Below are 27,608 nucleotides of genomic sequence, written 5' to 3'. Positions count from 1 at the left end.
CTTCATAACAAATTGAAAATAAATATAAGAGTAGAATAGTATAGGGGTGGATAGTTGATAACTCGTAGTTAGTTTTCCATATAAAAGAAAAGGAAACCGAAAAGTATTATTTTAAATATATTAGTTGTACAATATTTTTCAGAAAATATCTCTTGTTTTTTTATCAAATTCTTTTATACTGCCGCCCTCTGTCTTCCGCTCATTATTGCGTGCGTACATAGCACTTTACGAGCTTAAAAGTTTCTTTCCTGATCGACAGAGAGAAAATTTGGTGCGTGTTCCCTATAGGTAGCACAGATGGCAGCGTTCATTGATTCTAAAATCGGTAAAGCAGTCACCTTTGTTACTCGCGAAAAATTACCCTTCGTAAGCCACCCTTAAGATCAACATGAAAGATTACACGAAACTCTTCGAGTTTCTCTTACATCTTTAAACGACATAGCGAGAAAAACTGGCATAATTTTCTATTTTAATCGCTTCGGAATAAACAGAGAATGAGTAAATCTCGAAGGCGATGCGAAAGAGAAAGCAGCAAGAAAATTAAGCGCGTCTATAATACCACGTGCATCAAGTGGCTTGTAAACTGGCCCTAAATTTTCCCGCTTTAAGCGGTGTAGCTACGCGGAAAAATCTATGACCGGGCTTAAAAGACGCCGCTTCTAATTGCCCGCCGCGTTGCAAGCAGTTAAAGTAAGTCTCGGAGAGTGGAAGCGTTTTCGCGAAATAAAAAGAACGGAAGGAGATGGTGGCCGGAAGGTTCCAGGCATTTGCCGGATCCAGCCTTTTCGAGGAAACGAACCGACGGAACGTAAACCCTTGATACGATTAATTGCACCCGTTGCGAGTTTTTCGCAAATTCTCGACCATCCCTTGCAGTTCTCGTTTACCTCGCTAATTTACTACCCTCGATTTTCCGCATCACGCGATCGGAACCAAAGTGCTTTAAGGAAAGGAGTTCGTGCATTTTTTCTCCCTTCCTATGGAAATTGTGGAAACGCTGTAGAAACGCAGCGGAGAAACGGACGAGTGGCGTGGACGATGTTCTTTGAAGAGATAAGTAGTAAATCAGAAACCAATGAACGTGGGAAATGCGCGTGAATCGGATGTGATCTAAGTTTCACTATCCAGACATAAATAAGAACGCTTTCCAAACTCGTCTTGTTGCAATTTGTAGGAGGAAATTCGCTCGAGGACCACAATTTTCATACTTTCGAGAGCAAAAAGGGCGACAGAAAGTAAAAGACGGAGAAAAAGAAAAATAGAACAAGGTACAAGAGTGTTAGCCTGTCCAGGAGGGTTGTGCCAAGTCCGATGAAATTCATAATTTGCCGAAGTTGCTCGTGGCAAGGGCGATAATGGGGCCCGGGTTGCTTTGGGTCTAGCCTCGTTCCTTTTTAAGTTTTAAATAGTTTCCCACGAGTTTTAATTAGGAAATTCATCCCGCCGCCCCATTCGCCTCTATTACGCTCCAGCCCGCTTCGAAGACAGCCCGAATGAACAGGAGGGGGGAGGGGGCAGAGGCTGGGCGGTGAAAAAAGGGGTAACGATCGTCGTTTTTCAGTTAACACCGAGGAAAATTGCAGCGAACTTCTAACGAGTATTAAAACACGAACTTCTCGAACGAGGAAATATTGTTTGTACGAGGCTATTACGGAACAATGGACAGGGCGTGTGGTTTAAGCGTCGCTAGTTTTTCTTTCGGACGCTGCTGCTCTCGTACAAGTTGATAATTTATTGCATGGTTGGTTCGTATTCTGGAAAAAGCGTAAAAGGGCTTCCACAACTCGCGACATACGGAAGATGCAACGCGTAGCGCGTACGTAGGAATACAAATTAATAAGCCGGTACTATACGAACCTCGTTTTAAGGCGCGTACCGACTCCTCGCTGTACTTCGATAATTCTACTCACCCTCTTCTACCGACTCGTTCATTTCGCCATAACTTAACCAAATTACTTCTTTCATCAAGATTCGAAAGACGCGTATACATATATCGCGAAAGCTGCAATATCCGTTCGAGTTGAGCAAACTCCTGAAAATCTTCGAGACCTCCGCTGAATAGAGGGGCGGGGAGACAGAAGCGGAAAGAAGGAAAAGTAAAGCGCGCACCGTCTTCATTGTATACCGTGTGACCGGTAGCATCGATCGTCGTACTTTTTGCTTCACCCCTTTCGCTTTGATACGGCCCAGTCGGAGAAGCATCACCCTCCCCCGTCACCTTTACCCCAGCCTGGCCGTTACTGCAGCCACCCCTCCGGCAACCCCATTCGCCGTTTACTTTATTCTTATCTGAAATACTGGAGCGGCGAAGGTGGTCGACAGGAGGCTCCCTCGCTCTTTCTTCGTGCCTTTACAAACCTTCGCCACCTCCAAGCGACCGTTCTCCTTCCTCTCTCGTGCCTCGAGGGGTGGCTCCTTCCCTTCTTTTCTTTCGCTGCTCCGTTGGCCCGCGGAACCAGAAAAATCCTGGGAAAGAAACGAAAGAAGGGAGGGGATAATCTCGTTGGAGGGGATGGTTTCGCTTCTCCTCTCTTTCTCGCTTATGATCAAGCTAGTTTCGTGATACTGTACGCAATGTTGCTCGAGATGGTGTTTGAGATCGTACCGGGGTAAGAAAGATACTCCGTTCGTTGTTACGCCACGTTCCTATTTGTGGAAGTAGCTGCGCCGCTACTCGTAAGCATGCGAATTTATCGATCGATTTTTATTAAGTTTTAAGAGAAAGGAATCTTCTCGTATTAACGTTGTAACTAAAAATCGTTATCAGAAATAACCTCGCGTTCGCATACTTTTGAACGATAGCGTACGTATGTACACGTTTGAACTTGTACTATTATATTGCTTTCGATCGATAGTCACGATCGATTTATGCACTTGACATTTATACGCTTCGGTCTGTTTTCTCTGTTTTATTTATTTAAATAAATGGAAATTATCCTAACGAAATGCCGGCGAAGAAGTTTTAAAGATTTTTAGATGCGTCTCGGCTCGACCTCTTTACGACTGGACCCTAGCACCCAGCCTTTTCTTCGAGTTTACGAGGGCACCCTCGGGGCCACTCTTTATCGCCACGCTGGCACTTTTTAGAAGCGCGTAAAAGAGCCGTGTCGACGCTTAAAACCAGCGGAGAGTTTTTAGTGTCGCGCGATCAACGGCATCTATATGCCTTCTCACACTCGGGGGTGGTGTCCTCTATAAGGGTCGACCGTTTAATGATCCTCGACTTTTCTTCAATTAAGGACGTTCGCTCGTCTGCCTGCTACTTTGAAATTTTCCTTTTTCCTGAAAGGACTTGCTTCGTCTTTCCAATTTAGAAATTCGAATTTCCCATTATACGTATTTCTCTATATAGACTTATATGTGTACGAAGTGTTACATCTATAACGTTGCAAAGTATTTTTAAAAAGATCGATAGGAAAGAAAGTGCGACGTGTTTCACTCTGAGGAACAACCCTGACGAGAGATTTGGACTACGGATGCGTGAAAAAGGTTTCCGGGTGTCCGAAACCTGTTTCACGATACACGAGTTTTTAACTCTTCCTCTTCCGTCCGCAACCCCTTCTATCAACCCCTCACACTCCTGCCCTACTAACCTTCCGACAAGGAATTAACACAGTCTCTCAAGATATAATTTATCGTTATATCGCCAACTTATTTCTTTGCACGTTCGATTCTATCAGTTGAGACTCTCGCGTCGAAACAGCTGCCTACGAGTGTATCGACATTTTCGATATGAACAGATTGAAGCGAAAATTTGTATCAATAGAAATTACATATTTCACTTTGTCGTTAAAAAAATATTCTTCGGGAAATTTATTAACGATACAAAGGTACGATTCGATTGCATAAATAGGATAGCATTAACACGATACACGGTTAAAACCACATCGATGTCGATATATCGATACAAGTATTATTGTTAAAATCACGTTCGAATAAATTAATATAGATGATATAAATTCGCATACTCGTTATCTGGACACACGCTTAATGTCCAATTTCTGCAATAAATAACTTGCATCGATAAACTGTTTAGTACGAGAAGATGCAAACACAGTCAAAATTAACGTTATTTATCCTTTTTAATTAGTAGAATTAATATTGTTTTCACGTAGAATAAAGAGTATAGGGAGTTCAAGGTAGGGGTTTATCGCGAGCGTATCAATCGCTGTTCGTACGTGAGGATATTAAAAGACGAGAAAAATACGACGATCGAAAAGTACGCGGGCTTCGAGTTTCGTAAAAACAAAGCCTCTTGAAATTTATAGTACAATCAAAAAGTCCTTATTATTTCCTCAGTCGAGCTGCCATCCTTTGTTTTTGCTACTCGCCTTTCCTTATCACGTCATAATTTATCCGACGTGATCCTCACCCCCGCTTCACCTCTCCGTTACTGTAACGACCCTTCCTTCTGCCTCCTCTCTTTCTTTCCTTCCTGGTCTATTGTCCTTTTCAGAAGATTATCAAAAGACCGAAATCCTCGTCTTCTGGGCACGCGAAACTCTCGACAATCTCATAACCGTTCCAACACTGAAAACTATCAACGAGATCTATACGACGATACGATGGAAAAGAAATTTCCTAGTGTTCTTCCAATTTGGAGCAAGTGGTTCGAAGAATGGAAAGAATTATTTACGAAGCAGCGTTCTTCATCTTTATCCATATTTTAGTGTCGGAATCTTGCGTTATTCAGCTTCGAACGTCTTTGAACGAATATTGGAATTTGTAAATGCAAATAGAAACGAACCAAGCTGACCCGAAACATTCAAATTCTTAACGATTGCTTCTTGGCGCACGTTTCAAGAACTATAATAGAATATAGCGAAAGGTCGACAGGATCGATTAGCGGTCTGTGAAAGGCTCATTTGCGCGAGGAATCGACGGAATCGAGCGAACGAAAGACGGATCGAGCGTTTCGCCCGCGGACGCGTTAGTTCCTGGCTGGGCGTCGGGACAGCCAACGTTCCAGGATGTTCGATGGATAATCGAAAAGCCAAGCGACGGGAAAATTGCGACTGGAGGGTGACCAATCGTCCGTGAAAATTGAAAAACTATTTCGATCGGCACCGGATGAAGGAGCATCAAAGTTGCCAGGGCTCGCGTGCGTAACCGCTAATGTCGATCGATAGCTAATGGTGTTTCGACGCTCTATGGCGTTTCTGGTTACCCATTAGCGTCATTTGTTAGCTACAGATAAAACTGGCGACGATTAATCACTGGTTAAATAAGCGAATCGCTGCTTCGTTCCGGATGAAATTTAACGACAAACGGCTAACTAATTGCCGTGCAATTAAATCAATAAACTGCCTGCTCTGGCTGACCCTCTCTCCTCACCCCCGACGCGTAAACCCTCTGTAATTTTATTCCAATTGATCGTGCATTTCCTTTGTCTTTTCGGTGCTTTCGAATTTCACGTGTATATGTACCTATGCATATACGTATAGCACGTTAGCTGTCGCGCGAAATTTCTATACTCTGCCGCGAGCTAAAATAGATCGAAATACGTTGCAGCGTAACGTTTAATTATTGCAACATGTTACATTTAAGAAAAAATATTTGATGGAATTGGAGTATTTAATTTATATATGTGTTTACTTCATTTCTTTTTTACACTTATTCAGATCGTAAGAAACAATTGTTCCGAGAAACTATCGTTCCTTAGTAGTTTAAAAAATAGCAGGAATTTCTAATAAATTCCTATGTAGTATATAATAAGATGGTAACTGAAATGTTAATTCTAATTACCTGAAATGGTAACTGAAAGTCCTCGAAAGGGACAAAGGTTACCGGTTAAGGGATGAAAGGAGAGGGACAGCAGCTGTTCGAGATCGAACCCTAGACAAAGATTTTCGGTAGCGATCCTTTTTCAAGGGACGATGGTCAACACCGTGTTTTGCATACCGGTCAAACGCGTTGCTAGATGCATCGACGAACACCGAACGCGTTTCGTGTATGCATTTATATCGTGATCGCGACATACCCGGTTTCAGTATCGCCTCGTCCTTTCGAAGAGTGAGTTTAATTATAAGCCGAGCAGTTAGTCCCCGTAAATAATGTGACGATGCGTCCCGCGAGTGGTTGCAGCGTATGTCCCCCACGGGACATTAATTTTGCCACGATCGATAGTTACCCGACATTTTCCAGTAATTTTCAAGTGTTTTTTTCGCCCTTTTAAACTCGATCTCGCGAGTTGTTATCTCGTTAAACGATACCTAGATATATCGCTGTTGTCAGCAAAATTGATTTCAAAGTTTACTCTGTTATATTTTTATTGCAAAAGCATCGTAAAATATGTGTGTTTATTATAGTATTGTATCATAGCATGGCGACTGGTGACATCGTAACCAAGTGGCGTCGTGTGAATAGCAACTGCTAATACACAATGTACTTATCCTTTCTAATAATCGCCTGATTCGTCATTTATTTAGTTACTTGTTGCTTGTATTTATTTTTCGAATATTCAAAATTATTTAACGAGTAAAATGAGTTTCCAAAATGGGAACCATAGATCTGTTTGGGTTCTATTTGTTTAATGGCGAACTGAAGCGTACGTGTACCTCGATACGTATTCACATATACGTGTTCCGAAAGAAAAGACATAACGGAAGATGAGTTCGATAGATTTCTCCGATTCTCGGTCGTGTTCTTTTGTAAGCAGCGGTTTTTGCGCGCAGGAAAGTCTCGATACGAGAAAGGGTGGAAAAACGGAAAAGAGAGAAAAGCAGCAGCGACTCGCGATTTCTTGCATACCATTCGCATTACTGGCTCCATCCTCTCGAGCTCTGTAACATCGAGTCTCATTTGCTTTTCCTTTCGAGCTTTCTACCCCTTCGCTTCCCACCACCCTCTTTTTCCTTCCCATTCTACCGGTCGCCTCTTTCCGCTTTCCGCGTTCAAGCAATAAAAACAACAGCGAACGTTTTCTAGGTCTGGGGAAACCTTCGAGGAAAATACGATCCCAGTCGATCGATACTCGCTGCAGTAAGAGAAAGAATAAGAGAAAAAAGAAAGCTTGTCCGATGGACTAGAGAGTGAAAGGGATACACCGATGGTGTTTTCGAATATCCATACGACCATCGATCGCATTAACTCGGCGAGCTTCCGCGAGTAAGGAAAATTGGTCCTGTTTCGTTTCATCGTTAACGGATCGTCCTTTGTTAGGATTTTACATTGGTTGAAATAAAGATGCTTGGTTTTTCAACCCTTGTTAATCTTTTAACTCTATGGCGAATGCTTTATCTTACAGCGATGCAGCGAAAGCTTTGACTCTGTATCGCTTGCGATTTTCGCCCCTGTTTTTGTCATAGCTAATTAGACTTATAAAAATAGCATATAATGGTAATCGATAAATGGTTAATAACAATGTTTTAGTAGGACAAAAATGCAAAAAATACTAATAGCAGATAAGGTAATATTTCAAAAAATAAATTAACGTGAAATCGTTCCATTAATGATCATCGTTTAATAATCCTATTTTTCATTTTTCAGGCATAACAATGGCAGACATTTTGATCGTCCATTGCCATCGTTCGATCCCACGAACTGCCCTAGGGGAGTGGACAAGGATACTCACCCCCATTTCGATTACCCTGGAAAATATTTCCAGCCATTTTTCGCCCCACCAACGGGTCTAAGGGTGTGTAAGAGAAAGCGGAGGTAGAAACAATGGAAAAAGTACCGCCATCTTTAATTCCGTCTCCGGCCACCTCCACCTCGTAGGCAGCCTACGCTCCCAGTCTTCGAGGTGAAGAAAGAAAATGCTAAGATCGATAAATTCTTCTTCTTAAGACTGTCTTTTACGTCCAGCGGGTCGAAGCTATATCTCAAAGCTAATTCTGCGACTGCAGCGAGAGTATTGCTTACCTAGCTTCGCAGTAATCCTGTTTTAGGACGTATCCATAGTTTTTCAAATAAACATACAATTAAATAAATTAGCATGCGATTAATCAGAATTCCAGAAGCAGAAAGAACGTATGTATAATAGTTTTAGCTTTATTTTTAGTAAATAGTTGGTCTATTCCTTGTTTAGCATTGCAGCAAATCATTTAAAACGTGCCTATAGCTCTTAAGAGATATAATTATACGCATTGTTATTAGGCAAATTAGAATTTAAGAAATGAAAAGAAAGGAAATAGTTATTCGAATATGTTGAGGTTATTCGATGTGTAATCAGAGAAAACTAGTGGATAAATTGTAAGGCAGAAAATATATTTAAATATAAGTGTAATTATAAATAAGAATACAATTTGAGCTGGTCCAGATCCGCACGCTAGCTGTGTTAGCCAATAACTGAAAACCCCGAAGCCAACGTCGCCTGTCTACCGTTTATGGTTTGACTTCGTCGCAGTCTTTTGTCTACGCGCTGTCGATGGCTTCGGTGCTTGAGAAACTAAAAAGACCAGATGTAGAGTTTTCTTATAAGTGGTGACCACTTCAACAGAATAGAACGTGTAAAAAAATACTTTTTAGTTTGAATTAAAATTTATATCCGGATAATTTAGCTTGATAGTTCGAAGTAATACATAGCAGCTTTGTAATAAACGATGAATGATAACGATATAGTTAGACTTGTAATAAATAAGCAAAAATGAGGAAAATATCCGCCCTCTAAGGGAGGTTTCGAACAAAAAATTAAGAAACGTAAATCGAATATATCGTCGCTTGACAAGGACACGATTCGATATTCTGTATACATCAACCCCTTTAAATTGGTAGTTACCGGAAGCCAGAAAAGAGGATCGCAACAGGCACCTTCGTTTCCAACACGACTTGAATCAAAAATATACTTACTTACGAATGATAAATCGCAATTCTCAATATATCTTCGCAAGATAATAATATATATTTGTAATACAGGCGATTAATACCAAAAGACACAAATATTAAAAGTCAAATCAATTTAAATCGATCTAATTATTTCATCCCTTAACCGCGGTGTGCGTTGAGTACTCGTATGCATGTGATGTTTTACGCTACGTTCCGAATATGGCAACAGTCCTGTCATCTCTATCCTTGATTTCTGAACCTTTTAAAGACCTGCCTTCCCAACGCTGTACCGACCATAGGCTCTGAGCACAGAATCGATGACAAATGGAACAACCGACTGGAAAACCATCGTCAGCTACGGATAACTCGCATTAAAATATCTTGCTATCAGAAGTTCGTTTACTGTGTTTATTATCGTGCGATATTAAAATTAGTTTGCGTAGCGAACCAGACTGCAGCTCCTTACGTATAATATAATAAATCGGCAAACGTATATCGATTATAATAGCAAGAATAAGAAATATTTATGCTCAATAACGTGATGTAGAATACATCAGTTTTCTAATCCGAACCTTTCTCATTTATCCTTAGCAGCATCTTCCAACGGTCCTTGACATCCTTGACATTCGCGCCGACATAGGGGAAGAAAAGCAATTATTGCATTTGCATATTCCGTCCTTTTCCCAAAATATTGCTGTCTCTTTCTAATGCCGATATCAATGTCCTCTGTCTAATGCCGTCTGTACCGACGACGATACGGTGTGACACAAACGGACGGCAGTGCTGTAGAAGGAGGATCTGGAAGAAGACTATCTCTGATTGTTCACATTCCGGGTGTTTAAAATCGATAAGGATATCTATATTTTAACTAGTGGTACACCGATTACCATAAATATTGCAAGAAACGCGACTATTATTAACAGCATTACATTTTATGGAAATGCTTCTGCGATAATTACATTCTACTAATAAGTATGACTGACACGTATGAATTATGTAAGTTGGAACAGGATTACATTTATTAATACTTTTATGTTCTTCTGCGTAATACAGCGGGTTGAGCGTGCGTATAGCTGTAAAACTTACTTTAATTGTAAAGATTATCGCCCAATTTCTCAAATTCGATCGATATATAGGTTATTTAAAGGGAATTCGAATGAATTATCGTTTCTCCGTAATTCTATACCCCACCAATACCCCATCCTTATCATTATCATATCGTAAATTAGAGTAAGAAAAATTGCCATCTCCTGTCTCGACGTGTCCTCATGATACAAAATCGCGAAATCGGACAAAATTATCGCGATTTCGGCTCCGAGTAATTCCAATAATCGCTAGAATCGCGCCACCTCCTGTTCCATCGTGTCCTACTGATACAAAATCGAAAACACCTACCAATCTTCCAGGAATTCCCGGCAGCCAAAATCGTGAAAATTTGGTTCGATTTTTCCACTTAATCGAGATCTACGATTTGTTCTAAAATTTACCATTTTACGAGATTAATTTACATGCGCACGAATTAATTTATTCTTTAATTGCTCACACATGGAATTTTTGCTCTTATTTTATTTAGAAATAAAATGTTGATCGAGCGAATGTTCTATGTGACGCAGTTAACCTCGATACATTTCTAATTATGTATTGTGTAACTAATTTATACACTTTTATACATATCGAGATACACATTTTAGAATAATCAACGATGATAATTACAAATACGCTGAAATTGCTGTTTCTGAAACTTACAATTTAAGACATGGGTCTTATCATGTATCCATCACGTAACCAATTTATACGTAAACAGGATTACTTAACTGCTAGATAATTTAAATTCATATATTGCGAACAATCGAGGATAGCATCTACCAACTAATCTTTTTGCAGTTCGAACGTTGTACGGTATTCTACGCTTCGCAAATTTCACGTAAATAATTTGAGAACCATTGCAATCTTTCGGCTATTTTAAACCTAATCGTAATTCTTTCGTCTTAAAAGGTATATCAAGTTTGAGCGAAATACAAAGGAATGAAAAGTCTTGAACCATTAAAACACCTTGAAAATAGGAGCAAGACTAAGATATAGAAGTTCGATGATCTTTAAATTCATATGAAAAACTATTTATAACCGATTCAATTGAAGATTAAATTTATGTGAAACCGGTTGTTAAATATATCTAGATATTTATGCTTTCATATTTAATAAAATAATATGCAAAATAAGGTGAAAGAGTATAAATCTTCGACTTATGAAAGTGCCGACTTGTCAAGGTTTTCGAGTAAAATGGATTTAACGAGCGAACATTCGACGTACAGGTGTTTTTTACACGCGTCAGGTTTTTCGATTTACATTCGAATTATATTTGACTTGTATTTGACTTATATTCGCAAAGGCGCAGAGACGCGTAACAAATCTAACGGTAGAAAATTATGCATATACGCTTTTGACACGATCGACGAAAAACAATCGATTTACACCGGAAGTGCAAAGGCGCGACAAGAAACACGACAAATTGTGCACGACAATTTATAGACATATAGGTAAACTTAGTCTGTGGAGGCCCAGTTTCTTTGAATTCGAGTTACAGAGGTAACGAATAACGCGTCCAAACGCGAGCAAACTAATTCGAGCTAGAGGAAGATTATATTTCTGTCTGAAGAGATTTTTACAACGTAGCGGAAAAGAACGAACAAAATTCTAGTCTTGTAAAAGTTTTCCAATTGTTGAGATTCGAACATCGTTTAATTATTTATTTATCGCGAAAAATCGATATTAGAAAGGCGAATAACGACTAATTGTAGCAGACTTTTTAAAGTTAGAGTCATAATAAAAAGAATCGTTTGTGTTAGGTTACGTAACACGTGAAACATAATTGCCTTAATTGTAATCTTGATATGTGCGTATAAGGCGAGTGACATAGTATTACGTAATATGTACATTTATCTGTAGCAAGTCACGGGAATATATAGACGTTAAAACGTTACGATAAAATCCGAAACTTAAGAACTCGTAGATTACGAAAACATCGATTAATTAAACATTTTGAAGGTGGTCCCTGCTGAGAAAAATGAAAAAATAAGAATATAAATTGAAAGAAGTTAGTTATATCGTTATTCAAGAGTTTTTCTTCCATTTTCTTCTTCGATGAAAATACGAGATAATCTAGTAATTATATCTCGCATGAATGCCATATTTTATTAGTTGATTCATAGTTATGTTGAAGCAATTATTACATTTTACACGATATTATATGATAACAGGATGTATCGTAATGAGATACTTATGAACAGATGTGTACACACGAGGAAAAATACGGCAGAAGATAAAAAATTATGTATTCACCTGATGTGTTCACCTATGACCTCATACATATTTGAAGTATTTATACTTATGCGATCCTTAACGTTAGCTCTAGGCAAGTTCGTTCCAGTCCTGGTCGAGTTCAGGGTCGTGGAGTGAAGAAAGAAACATCCACGGAACTGGTTTCGCTAACAAAAAAGATTACAGGAATACATTTCAACATTATCGTGAAAGTGACTTAAATATTATTCCTGAATGACACAAAGATGAGTTGATAATTTATTGAATTGTCCTTGTCATACGTCGATTGGAATGCCTTGTATATTTAGAATCTCTACGTAATTTGATTTGTTGATTATCCTTTTACTTAATAAAGATAAACGCGATCGATTCTAAGTTATGGCTATTTCGCAAAGGAAAAATATTATCTCTCGTAATAAGTTGTTGGAGGGATCTTTAATTAATTTCAACCGTTGGCGAGCACACGAACAAATACAAGTTTCGATATATATTTTGAATTAAAACGCTACGTATTCCTTGAATGATTATTACAGTGAGATTTATAAATACTTCGTTCCACAGCGGTATAATGGTATTAAAGATTTTCTTAATTCTGAATTTAAGATTTACACGAGAAGAATTAATGATATTAGAACACGATCCAGCAGCAGAAAATTTCACACAACGTCCAAATGAAATCGGTCACGGTAATTTTTGTATTACACGTTATCGCAAATAATTCGTTAAAGGAATATACATTTCATATTAATATGGAAACAAATGTTTCTACTTACGATGCGGATATCACCTATAACATTTACTTTCGTTTAAGTAAAATATTTATTTCTTAATATATACAATTCTTAAATTTCGCGGCATTTTATTTTAAGAAAAGAATATCCATTGACATTTGTGGATATTTATATACACAATCGTCACTATACGGTACGCATAATTTTTGGACATCTATGACCATGATGGAAAAAGATCAAACTTAAATAAAATGCACATTTGTTTGCTAATATTACGTTTTAATCTTAGGAAAGATCTTGCTCGATAAAATGAAAATTGTGGAATTTAATTTGTTTTCGAATCCAGAGACCTTGGATAAATTAAAACATAGAACCGGTTCTGAAAGATTGCTATATCTTTACGACAATAAATTATTCCTGATATATGCATCTTGCAGGAGAAATAATTCTCATGCAACAAATAAATCCTTGTTCACTTCCTATCTACAAAAAATATCTTTTTATCGAGTTTTACATTCTTTTCATAAAATCAATTTTTCATAGGAAGGTGGGTGATACCAGTAGTACGTAAATGTTATAATAAGTGCGATAATAACTACACTGTAATTAGTAAATCACACAAAAGAGTGACAATAGAGTACGTAAAGTTTGGTCAACGTCTAATCGCTAACTTAATCGAAATAGAGTAATATCTTGATTTTGCAAGCACAATAAATCAACAGTTACCTTAGGAGTGTGGACGCACAGAAGCGTCGAAATTATAATAAAAATGCACTTGAACGCGTCTCGTATTCTGACATTATGTATCGATACTGTCACGTGTATATTAGATCTATGTATCGCAAAGTTATATAATTGTAACGATACTATAAGAAAGTTCGTGTTACAGCGAACATTATAGCAATTAAGGATAAAGTGTTGATCCACCCGATCAGCTTTCACACGAAGTTGCAATTTGTACATACGTTATGTTTTCCTCCATCTTTCGAAATCTATTAGTAGCTGATATAATGGCATTTGTACAAACTGGTAAACTTAATGATAGATTTTCTGCCTGACGGAAAAGATAAGTAAACGATTAATTTCTCACGGCAACGGCATCTACGAGTTCAGAAAATTACTTGGCTCTAAATATGGCTCGTATCAATGTCAAGAACGTCGTAACGAAATCTCAGTAAGTTTTTCCTATACGCATAACTCTCGGTCCGGATCAGACAACGAATTTTTTTTATTGTACAAATAACAGAGAAGAAACGAACGACTTATAGGTTGGATTAGATTCGTATCTGGCTGCCATTAGATATAAAATAATTTTCCACGAATCGATCGATCTATCGAATATCTTTGCCATATCTTGCTTTGCCATAGAGGATTAACACAGTTACGACGCACAAAATGTAATAAACAAACTCTGGACAAAAGCAATATCGCTACAATCGTCAACCGGAGTGAAGTTCAAAACTTCCGGTACCCCCCTCCCCCCTCCCATCCCCGTCCCCCTCCCAGTATAAATAGACGACCATGCTCTCGAGACAGCCGTCGAGATTATCAGTCGAAGAAATAAGTATAGCGAATCAGTGTAGCGAATCAGCGTAACAATTAGTATCAGTATCGAGGATCCTTGTAACGAATAGCATCGAGCGGACAACGCTTACGATTAACTCTGTATTCTACATTTAAAAATACTTGTAAATGTATTCGACGAAATCAACTTGTCTCGTCATTCCTTTGATCGACCAACACGTCTCACCGTCCACCACGTTGCGTTTTATTCCGATCCTCGATTGATAAGAAACGCAACAAAAAAGAAAACAGCGTAAAAATGTTTCTAGAGGAAGAGATCTTTAAATGAATGGTTATGGAATACATATGACGTACATACGATTATGGCATCGAAATCGGTGAGATGTTTCCTACTTTGTATAACCACCGGAGATCAAGCATTTTCAAGCTACACGCATCTCGTCGTTGAATACATTTATCGCTCACTTCCTACAGCTACTCATAAATATATTTCCATGTTTACTATGGAAACGTTTTATAAATATATTCTCTGTGTTATACGAAACTCTTCTAAGATTTTGGGATAGTCTTAAACGTATGTATAACGAATACCACGAAATACGAGATGGTGTCGATAAATTTCGGAATAGCAAATATATATAAGATTTCTATGAAAATTATGGTATCGGTTTTCTCCATGATTTATCGGTGTTAAGAATCATCTCGTAAGTGTTAAAAAAATATGCACGTAATTTCGAAAATCACTTCTTTCAGAACGGACGTACGTTTCGATTGTCAATTGCACAACTTTCTCGACTCAAACAATCAAATTATTATGGACGTTTTACTTATCTTGTAGATGTAGAAAAATCAAAATTCTTTGACCCCGATCTGGCTCTTGATCTTTCCACTCAATTTCACTCTTGTTCGAAGGAAAAGAAGACTTTTTTTCGGTTCCAACGTCGCTCACTTTACATTTACAACAGTCTGGCTAGTAAAATATATCGCGAGCCTCGTTGGAATTCCTTATTTTTAGCTCGCAGAATGTATCACGGCCTTGACTCGTGTTTACATGTTTGGCCCGTAAAACCTTTGCAAAACCTGTATTTGAAAGGATATCACAAGGGAAAGGGTTAAGGAAACTCTCGGAATGAAGTCAGAACGACAAGTTATGTCCGTCAATAACAATTCCGATATATATGCTTCTTCGATTTAAGGAATTTCTGAAGGAAAGAACGGACATAGACAGAGATAACTTTAAATAGCCAGAAAATAGTCGAAATACTTGGAAATTTAATCAATTTACAATTTCGTCTTCCTTTTGCCAGAAAGCTTTTCCGCGTTTATTCGTTTTCTTCTAGCTGTTTAAACGCTTTTGCGATCTCTGCAACATATGCATTTAATAGGATTTAATATGACCGCGATAATCGAGTCTTCGCAACGGTGCTAATGAAATTTCAAAATTCAAAATATTTGGTGATAATTGCACGTAATACGTTCATCAAATACACGTATCTATAAGTATTTGAATATCTTAATCCTATGAAAATTGCCAAGAGACACAGAGAATGCCAGAGAATGAGTTTTCAATGGGAAACAAATGCATTGCTATGTATATCACCGGATAGTATCGAAGAAAACAGAGAAACGGAAGGAAGAAGAGTGGCGACAAGCCGGAGAAGCTGTATGCACGTCGGAACTGGTTCCGCGGACCGATGGATCGTGGAAGCAACCAGAGAAACGTGTTAGAAGGGCAAATAGCGAGCGGGGCGTATTAACGCGATTCCTGCGAGCGTACGCCGGCGATTCGCATTCTCGCTCGCGCGATGTCCTCGAGCTGGTGCCGCGAGTGAACTCTTCGAGCTGGTGTATGAATAAGTTTTCCGACTCGACCATTCGATTGACACGCGATTATCCGGATCGAAAATCGTTTCAAAGAAGAATTTACTCTCGAAGATCGTTTCGGAGACGTTTGAGTGAAATTCCTGCGACGAACTCGCGATATCTGGCAGATATCCGACGACGATAATATTCGAGTTTGCTTTCGGTGAGTGATCGACTATGTTTGAAAAAGTTTGGTAAAGTTTCCTGCAACTCGAACCAGTGACTCGATGTGAAAGAGTTGATTTTGTTAGGCAAAGAAGGTAAGATTTGTAAAAGTAGCTAAGGTAGAAAGATCAATGAGTGTAATTAGAAGTAATTAGAAGTGATTATTGACTGGAAGCTGTTAAACATATCTGAATGGTATTAATCGGAAAAAATTATCAATACCTTCACCCAGATTTGTATCAATCGAACTAACCGGTTTTCTGATCATAGTTGTAAAACAATGTACCGTAGTATATGTATCATATGTAGATACGAAAGTGTCTACGACATGTCAAACAGGATGTCAGATAAAGCTAATTCATATTTGACGAAGACTCGAGAGTTTGCGATGATACGAAAATTCGCAGCTAGTTACGCGAAACGACAAATTTTCATTGATTTAGTGGTTAAATTTGAAATGTTTGTGTTAAAACAAAAGTCTAGGATCAGTTGCGTGAAATAGATTTCGCTTCTATCGTACAATTCGGTAATTCTACGCGATAAAATATTTTATAGTACTAGTACTGTACGAGTATATAAAGAATAGCGTCGAATAGAGGTCAATTGGAATTAATAGGATCGATCCTGATCTCAGTACGAATAATAGCGTTAAAAAGGCTAATTTATTACATTAACTATGCATTCTGGTAATATATTATAATATATATCAATTACGTGTTTATCGCACGAACTGTTATAAAAGAATTAATCTCGAAGAGTTTCGTGATTTTCAACAAAGTCGATATTCCACGTATGTATGTGTATTTATCGGAGGAATGTATATCGGCACAAAACTGAAGGTATGCGTACTTCTTATGACATCACCACTTCAAATATTCGATATTCTGATCCAAATAGATACACGTTTCTGTACAAGATACACGTGATACTCTTTATCATCATCATAGCCAAATTTAATTTAATACGTGTGTATCTTAACCCGATTAAATTAACTTTTAAGACCTGATACGCATATCTCTTCTTCTTCTTTTTTTTTTTTTTTTTAATATTATACTAAAAACTTAATTTTGATGCAACAAAGAAATCTGGATACAATAATTTATATCTAAAGAGTTTCATAAGTAAATTAGAAATATTTTTGCATTTCTGACAAGTATTTATAGATATGCAAAAAGTAGAGAAGTAAAGATGCTCTAAAAATATACACGGTTGTGTATCGGAAGTGAAATATGTATTTCTACATATACAAAACGGAACGTTCTTCCGTTCAAGTTTCAATGAATTATTCATGTTTTCTTAAACTATCTATTTACACGACATACGTAGTCAACTGATTGTAATTTGCAGGTGTACAAATTGTAAAGAATTTGTAGAAATTACAATGTAGCAGAAAATGTCCGCATACTTTGCAAGTGATAACCTGTAAAGGCTGTAATTTAATTTACACATCTTCCCACGTGAAATAATTCTTTTTATACGGAGAACTTAATTAAAAAATACTCGTGTCCACGTCGTTAAATGCTAAGATAAAGGGGAACGAAAGCGAGGAACATAAAAACCGGTACAAAAAGTATATTAACATTTGCAATTCTTCCAATGTTACCAGGAAATTGATATTAAAACGCGTGAAGTAGATACAGCATATTTGTAACAAAGATTGATCGGTAATTTATCTTCGGTATAAAATTTATATTTCATTAGCAATAGGCAAATAATAAGATAATTTCTATAGTTACTTCTTGGTTGACCTCCTATAGTCTGTAATACAAATGCAAGTCATAATCGATACTAAATAAATTACGCTTTAATAACTGTACGATTTGTGGCCGATTTGCATAGCGATTACGATAATAATTTATGCATAGGTATTAAAAAATATTAACGACGACGTAGAAAAACAAGATGTTGAATCATTAATTGAGATTTAATTCTAAGCTGCGAAGTAAGTGAATCTACATATGACCATAAGACCATAAGTATCAGAATATCTACTAGTCGGGGGTGTGCAAATACATATTAATAAGAGTCATGTTACAAATTTTATCTTATTTAATATTTTACGTTATAAGGCGTGTATGATGCCAGTGAAATAAGATATTTGTAATGGATTAATCCGAAAATAAAAGCAGAGGAAGGTGTTCGATTTACATTAAGTATCACATTTGATCTAGACATAGTAGAAGTCGTAATATTTATGGGTCTCGCTGTATGTATGTGCTTGAGTAAAAAAGTTATTTTTCCGAGACAGTTCTTGTTTAAAATAAAAGTATACTGAAATTTAAGAAGAATGAAAATAGTATATCGTTAACTAACGTTAATATTTACACGTTGTTTCCTTCGGTGACTACAATTTCGACCCGTGTTTGTTCTCAAACGGAACAAGAAGAAACACGGAGAAGCAAGCGAGAGGCTCGAAATAGCGGCGAATCAAAAAGTGATCAGCCGAGTATCGTGTAACACGTTAGGATCGCTTATACTAGAACTCAAAATCATTAATGCATATTCTATTAGTCCTTTACTAAACGATGTCACAATTCGTTCGACCACAAAAATTTATGGTAACGCTTTTACGGACCTCTTGCTCGTTCTCGGATCTCTCGCTTTGTCGGCGAGGCTGTATTTCTCGTTTATTAAGTAATTGTATGATCATTTTTTCAAAAGTTGTAGTTTCTTCATTTTCTTCAGCGATGAATTTCTTGAAGTAGTTCTTTACAGTCTTAAGTGCAGTCGAAGCTATCCTAATTCAATTTACCGTGATGTCGAATGTGTTAGAGTCGACATTTAAAATAGCGATATGGTTGTTTCACAACGCAATGAAGCGATAGATCATCACTAATGACAAAGATAAACGAAACTCGTGCAGAATTTGCTCGTGTATTCCACACGAGCAATAGATGACTCATGATATAATACGTCATCAGAAGTCACGATCACAGTCAAAAATTAAAAAGAATTCGTCACACAGACTTATAAGAATTATCAATCCTATATATATATATATAATATGAAGTAGAATACTTCTTTAATGAAAACAAACATTCAATGTTTAATATTTTTCAAGTTCAAAGTTCCTCTTCTTGTGTCCGAATTTAATTTGGAAAAAGATCACGTGTATTTTAATTTATTCGCGAAAGATATAATGAACAGCTAATAACAATAATTTGATGAGGGATTGTGGTCGCTAACTGTAACCACAAATCGTGAAATCTATTTTAGAATCGCCGGCTTCAACAAAAGTTGCACAACCGAATTGTTGCGATATTTACAATTGGGTTACAATTAGCGTTAACTGTTACAAAGAAACAGGAAGAGCTGAAATTTTATTATTTTACTTCTATCTTAACCACTGAAAGGTTCGTCTGCATTTAGAATCTGTTTTATGCGATATAATAGCTTCTGGTCACATTGCCTTGAAGTTAGAATAAAAGCGAACAAAGCTTTATGTAATAGAATGATACTAAATTCAATTGTCGTTACGTATAACAAACAACAGACTTGTCAGACTTGCGTATGTTGTTTGTACAGAGAATGCTGATACATCTAAGTAAAACGAGACTTAGGATAGACAACTACCCATCTATGTAGAAGACGGTAATTGTAAAAAAACGTGAAACGAGTTTCTTGTTACTGTCAAACAAATATACATATGCAGACATTTTACATTTTGACTTGAAACAAAGTTGCAAGAAAGTATAATGTTCTCTTATATTATATTCAAATATTCTTTTCTATTAATATTCTATTAAAGAGTCAGTAGTATGTTTACTGCGTTTAGACAACAATTAATAAACATGAACTATCGCGTTTAAAATGTTGCTGACCGAAGCCATAACAGTTCATGTTGATTTGCGATGAATTGATCTTTTAACCGCTGAGATACTGCATTCGATCATGGTTAACCAGTTCGATAAAAATCATTTAAATAAAAAAAAATTGAGATTTCCGATTTCAACGGAATTTATTTAATTCAAGGCAAACTGTCGTTTTACTTGCCTTGGGATTATCGTAGCGTAACGATATTTTATGATATTTCTTCGCAAAATGAAAAAGACACGAACAAACCGGCGATGTCTCAACGAGAAGCTAAATCTAGTCTGACTGGAAAAATCTACAAATTCGATGCGTTTCAAGATAAGCTAAATTGGATGATCCGCGTAGCAAAATATAATTTCTTCCTATCCTTTGTCCATCGTATTTAATCAATTTTTTCCCTAAGTTCATTAACTTTTTTCTTTTACTCCTTGTACCGAATTATCACGGTCGTAAAAACCATCTTACCTCGATTTATCCGATTTCAAATGGAACGCTGTTTAATTAACTGTCATCGTAAGATTTGCATTTTTTTTTTATTTTTTAACGATGATTGATTATCGATTAACACACATAACGAATAATGAATGTAATTTTTCGAAATGAAAACTCGTGCAAACAAAATCATTTGTCATTAGAGTGTTATGTAACTGATAAGTCACATTGTCAGATCAATCGAATTTATGCGAAAGCTAAAGATACGTCAATACTAATTTTACGCTCGTCACAATTGTGTCATGTTTAGTTACGATAATGTTTGTTCTCATTGATTTTCCTCATATTCTTTTTCCCTATTAGTATTAGATAATAGTGGTGTTCTACATTAATTTGATGAATATCGGATCATGTAATTTAATAAATTCCGTGGTGCTTCTAATGACTGATTTCATGCATTATACGGTCTTGCGAAATCTTAATGGAACACCTTCTCTATAAGGTAACAAGGTCTTTATTATCATCGAACGTTTATGCAACTGAGAGGTTGAATGATATTACGTAAAATCCAACAAATCTTTCATGCATGAATGTAGTACGTGAACGCCACAAATGATCTATTTTAAAGACCCACTGTACACGAGTAGCATGCGTCACATCTCCAATTGCGAGTTCTGGACACGCCTGCACGATACATTAGTTACTAATGCTAGTGAAAATAATATTAACGAATTCACGAGTTACAAATTATAGTCTTTCTTTTTATTCTATCATTTTACGCCAAACAGGATAATCAGATGTAAAATGTAAAATGTAATCTGTAAAATTTCATTACAATAAGGTAGGCTTGTTGCGAATCACCTAAGCTTCGACATTTTAGAATTCAATCTTAAACTTTGCACGGAATAATCGAACTTGTTCCATGTCATGTAACACCATTAAACTTGAATATTAGTTAATGAAAAGGTGGGAAATTATCGTGATTTTTATGTCCAAGAAGAAAAGACATCAAGGACGAGAAAATGATTCTAATAATGTCATGGTAAGTTCATTTGAAGCAGCGAGATGGAATTATACAGGAACTAGTGAGGTGCACAATGAAACAACTTCCGGAAATAAAGTAATATACAAATGCTATTGAATTATAATAATTACTATTAAAGATATTAACATTGAACGAAAGTCTTACCTTTTAATCGTTAAAAGTTATATTCTGTTAGAAAATAATGACTAACGAATTGCCGATACGAGTTCACGATATTACATTATATAATTACACCGTTTATTACACTAATGACAAGTCAACTGTAGTCTGTTTCCAAACATAGATAGCTTAAAAACGGTTGATAAGTAAATTTGACGAATTACGAGGCGAATTATTTAGTTTGACTGAAATATTCAAATAGCCATATTTTACATATCCTGTGTTTATTAGCATTATGCGAGAGAATTTACTAATACTAATAGTATGTAGTTTGTAACATCGAACGTTGTTTGGCTTATACAAAGTCGTGTATAATAGAAAATCCATTTATTCCAGAAAATTTTAATTACCGTCCAATCGAATAAACTCCTGATCACTGCTGCATTTATCTGAATACGATTGTATAAGTGAAATATACAGAATACAGAAAGTGGAAAAATCAATGAATTCGTGTTATACGAACTCGCAGATTGAACTAAATGGCGTTGTATTGTATATCTATGATTTGTTTTAAGACGTTGACGGTTAATATCTGGAAACGATAAATGATGCAATGTTTCGTATAAAGATAGACCAAACTGTCAAAAACGATACCTAGTAGTAGTAGTAACAAGTAGTAGTAAACAAGGAAATTGCATTTCACAAGTGTTGAGATTGTGTATGCTCTTACAATTCTCTGGAGAAAATTGGCATCCGTTTACGAATGAAAAATCGGTAAATATTGAGAAAAGGGAATCCAGCCCCAATGACCTTGACCGAGACTTTGACCTATGTTATCAAGGACACACGCGCGAACGAGAAAGGGAGCGAGCGATCGAGCGAGCAATTTTTAAGACAAAGTATTTGACCGAAAGTTGGCCTTCCTTCGCCTTCATGTGGCATTGGTACGCGTTTAATGGGACTAAATTTTTACGGGCAAGTGGAACGAGCGAGCAACACGTGTGGTATTTCTTCGAAATAAAAACTGAGAGGCGGACATGGTTATTAAGTCGGTTGCGTCCGTATCCATAGTGACACGTACGTCTATGTATTTACGTATAGGCAGAATTACGTACGGAATGCATAAAGAGACTTATATTCGCATTGATTGAGGAAGCTATTTTAATGAGCATATTATTTACATAGCAACAGGAAATTGCAGATTAGCTTGTAAAATATATGAGAATATAGCAATAACGAAAGATCATTCCGTGACAACGCGATTCGCAACGGTTATGTTAACAATTATCAACAAACGAAGAATTGCGACGTCTGAATACGAGTCGATCGTCAATTGAAGCAAAGAAGAACAGTTTTAATTATCGCTTTCGCTCGTGTTTATCGCTGTACTTACGTTATAAAAGAGGTCGTCGAGTGAGAATAGATTAATTCGAGAAGAAGGCCTACACCCTTACAAAATAAGTATGCTACTAGACGAAATTTTTACCGTTGGATGTGTACGTAAGTTGCAACACGTCCCACGCATTTCGGAGCGTGTATTATTTCTGGATGAAAGCAGTTTCTCGATTGACAAAATGCCAGGATTCGGACTTGCAAAAATCCACGTGCGATGGTTGAGAGATTCAACCAAGGACGTAGACCCGTTCCTTATATCGGTCTCCTTGCTAGGAATTATTTAAATTTTAACGTTGTTTCTCAGACGAAGAGGCAATCAGCGATCCGTGGTTCCTCCGAGATTCTTGTTCCTCGTGACGAGCAAAATACGTTGCAATAAAAAGAACTTTTCTTTACGAATCTCCGCCGATTCGCATATGTAGGATCACGCTGCGATCATTTTTCAACTTATTTCTTACGAAATAACGAGCAGCGGTTAAAACCTACTACGGGAGGTTACTCGGCTGAGTGTCCTTTGCAACATGTGTCAACATCTAGGTCGTTGAAGATGGGTTCACTTTTTACCAAATATTTGCGCTTGTACTTACTGAAAGTATTTACTTTATAAGTAAGTATTCAAATCGTTATTACGCGAAAGAAATGGCAAATTTGTCTTACGCGCGCTAGATAGATCGTTCGTCTTTGTCGTGTCGATGCTGTGAGCTAAAGATGTGCGAGAATTTGAAAATTTCGGATACCCGACCCGACCAACGTCTCCACTCTACCTACCCTGAGCGTAACTAGACGCTGTTTAAGCGTGAATAGTCTAAGAGATGGTAAAGTACAAGTACTATTGGACTATTATAAACCGGCCATCGCGCCGGTAAGGAACCGATAGGTAACCTTTATGAAAAAAATGATCAGACAACTCGATTTATATGAAATCGATTTATAATAAAACGGATATTCCGCTTTGAGTACGATATCTGCTTAAACGAATAATAAAATTTACCGTCTAAATGGTTATCGCGTTCAAGTAAAGCATACAGTACGTCGAGAGTACCAAATTTTAAAAACGCGCAGCTTTCGAACCGATGGTTTGCTAAACTCGAAAACATTATCATCCGTACATTATAATAGATTATTCAGGGGAAACAAGAATGACGAGAACAAACGCGTCGATGGTATCCCACGAACGAGAGAAAAACGACAAAAGAACTGATAGATTTATCAACATAACAGTGTTCAAATATAGAGCAGAAGAGGAAAGCAAATGGCAAAAGAATAACTGGATCTATCAGCATGGCGATACTTAAATATTAACTACTTAATTCGTAACATAGGGTGATATAAAATTACATAAATACATAATACACGATAAATTGCACGACATATTATACCGTATAATAGTCTTTTAGTTGTAGACTTTTTCTAATGCATATATTAATGATCACTTGAGCGAACAGAAAATCTAACGTTAAAAAATTCTTTATGCGTTTATTGCAGTGACTTGCGTGAACCTGGTAATTATAATTCTAATAGATTTAATGTTCGTTACAGATACAAGAAAAAATATGCAAAATATACCGACGTGAAACGAACAGAAGATCAACGAGAAGGGATTGCGAGATAGCGAAGCGAACTATCCACCAGATAGCAGTTGAATGATAAGCTAAACGACTAACTCTACGAAACTTCCGCTGATAATTGTACTCTTGTCGTGTGTTACAATATATTACCACAGAATCCACTTCGTTCTTCCATTATTACTGGCAGAGTCAACGAACTTAGGGAGATTTAAAATTGTAACCTCACAATTATCCAAGATTATAAAATATTACTTTACAGTGAATTGAAGTCCATGATCTCATCGAAATTTTCATTTTTGAAGTTCGTTTGTATTTGAAAAAACTGAAGAGTACAAATATTTGACGCTCGTACCTAAAAGTTTGCGAAGATCGACGAATCTTTTCGAGAAGCGTGACATATGAAATACGAAATACCGTTGAGGTGGAACAGCTGGTTGAACTGAATTACACTTTCGTTAAAATTATCTCTTTTCTACGAACGAATCGAAGAAACTGGAAAGTATAGTTGCGAAAATTCACCGCCGAGAGTGGCAAGAATCGATGCGTTCCTTGGAAACAAACGGATAACCTCATTTTACAAGATCGCTATAAAATTATTCGAAGATCGACCGACGAAAAGCGGGTAGATAACGCGTGATATGTGTGACCTCTTCCTTTGACCGAAGAACGGGAGAGAAGAGGCATAGAAGCTTCGCGGCAAAGCACGATCATTTCTCAGTCGATCAGGCAAATCATTACGTCAACATGTGTCAGCGAGTGATATTGTTAAGTTTGCCAAAAGCTGACTCGATCGATATTCAGTTTACTAATCTCACCTACGAAGTGAAGGATAGCTATTTCGGTTCGTTGAAGAAGATTCTGAAAGGGGTTAGTGGAACCTTCAAGTCCGGAGAACTGTCGGCCATAATGGGACTGTCTGGTGCTGGAAAATCAACTTTGTTGAACATCCTGACGGGATTTCAGAGAGGCAAGTGGACAGGAGAGATCAACTACATCGGTAATCAGGGAAAACAAAGTTGGAAAGAATACAAGAAGCAGTCGTGTTACATTCAACAGGACGATCATTTGCAGCCATTGTTCACCGTGTGGGAGACCATGTGGATGGCAAGTAACTTAAAAATCGGTAACAGTCTGAGCCTAAAGGCTAAGGAAATGCTGATCGACGAGATGTTGGATAATTTGGATCTGAGCAGAACGAAGGAAACTAGATGCAGTCGATTGAGCGGCGGACAAAAGAAGAGGCTCAGCATCGCGTTAGAATTGCTGGACAATCCACCAGTGATGTTCCTCGACGAACCAACAACCGGCCTTGACTCTTTGTCTTCTCACCAGTGCATCAGATTGCTGCATAACCTGGCCAAGGGAGGTAGAACTATCATCTGCACGATTCATCAACCTAGCGCGGCCACCTACGAGATGTTCGACACCGTCTATCTTCTAGCTGATGGTAAATGTATGTACGAAGGAACTACGAAGAACACGGTCGCGTATTTTTCCAGTATTGGACTTCACTGTCCCATGTATCACAACCCAGCTGACTATATGATCGAAATAATAAGCAAGGAATACGGAGATTTCAACGATCAGTTGGCACATCTAGCCAGCAATAGGGAGAAGTCGTGGCGATCGAACACCTCGCAGATCCAAAGTACAGAAGTTAACGATAGTACGAGCGTAACAAAAACCAGTGTACTGATCCAACCACCGTCGGAATTCGACAAGTTCTTCGTGTTGATACGACGGTTTATGATCCAATTGTTCAGAGACTGGACGGTCACCTACCTAAAGATATTCGTTCATTTCGCAGTAGGCGTGTTGCTAGGTCTCTTCTACATGGATGCTGGCCATGACGGAAGCAAGACTCTTAGCAACGTTGGATTTTTCATGGTCAGTTGTACATATCTGAGCTACACGAGCATGATGCCAGCGGTGTTCAAGTTTCCCTCGGAGATGATGACGTTGAAAAAGGAAAGATTCAATAACTGGTACCAGCTAAGAACGTATTTCGTGGCCTCGTTTATATGCAACTTGCCTGTACAGATATTGTACGCCCTCGTCTACAGTGGTACTTCTTATTTCCTGAGTGGACAACCTTTGGACCTCAACAGGTTTCTTATGTATTTAATGGTGGCCATTATGGTTACGCTAGTGTCGGATAGCGTTGGTATTTTGATAGGCATTCTAACGAATCCTATAAATGGAACGTTCGTAGGTGCCATTATACTTTGTACTATGTTAAGCCTGTCGGGCTTCCTGGCTCATTTCAGCCATATGCCACGTATTTTGTTCTATAGTAGCTACCTAAGCTACGTCAAATATGGGGTGCACGCGTTAGTTCACGCGATCTACGGTTTCAATCGTGAGAAGCTATCCTGTCCGAAAATCTACTGCCACTATAGCATGCCTAGCACGTTGATGACAGACCTGTCAATGACGGACGGCAAGTATTGGCTCGATATCTTCCTGTTGTTCTGCGGCTGCTTCCTCTGCAGAATCGTCGTCTATCTTTCTCTCAAGAGGAAACTCGCCAGAGCATGAAAAGATGTCTAATTTCTATCCATGATTAATTTAAACTTCGATTCCACTTGAGAATATGTCTGAACGTCGACCACCGTGTGTGTATTAACGATTCGGCATTGGAAATTTTACGAGAATATCGCAAGTGTATTTTGCGACATGTGATTCAAGACAATGGTGTCGAGTGATCGTGTGAACAGGCACGAATGTATTCGAACAATATCTTTTCGAGTTTCTTCTCTCGATTAAAATATTACTTGGACGATGCATGTAATATCTATTTACACAACGACGTTTATTTTATATTAAAAGTGTACGAGTGATTGGTTTTTTCTTGCATATCCCTTTCATTCTAAGATCGTTTAGTTATTT

The 27,608-nt window shown here is 37.5% G+C and overlaps 1 long non-coding RNA gene and 1 pseudogene across 1 annotated transcript; both read left to right on the top strand.

Moving 5' to 3' along the window:
• The first annotated feature begins 6,668 nt into the window (after positions 1-6,668).
• On the top strand, positions 6,669-9,035 carry LOC138186982 (uncharacterized). Its single transcript, XR_011175051.1, has 3 exons — positions 6,669-7,408; positions 7,489-8,147; positions 8,446-9,035. It is a non-coding gene; the product is annotated as an uncharacterized LOC138186982 (long non-coding RNA).
• A 589-nt stretch (positions 9,036-9,624) lies between these two features.
• Positions 9,625-27,559, top strand: LOC138187067 (ATP-binding cassette sub-family G member 4 pseudogene; annotated as a pseudogene).
• Positions 27,560-27,608: the final 49 nt, after the last annotated feature.

This window comes from Bombus flavifrons, chromosome 14, assembly GCF_040668555.2.
Source record: "Bombus flavifrons isolate JBK064 chromosome 14, iyBomFlav1_principal, whole genome shotgun sequence".
Taxonomy (NCBI): Eukaryota; Metazoa; Arthropoda; class Insecta; order Hymenoptera; family Apidae; genus Bombus; species Bombus flavifrons.
Note: the sequence above shows the minus strand (reverse complement) of the source record. Positions and strands in the feature narration are given on the sequence as shown.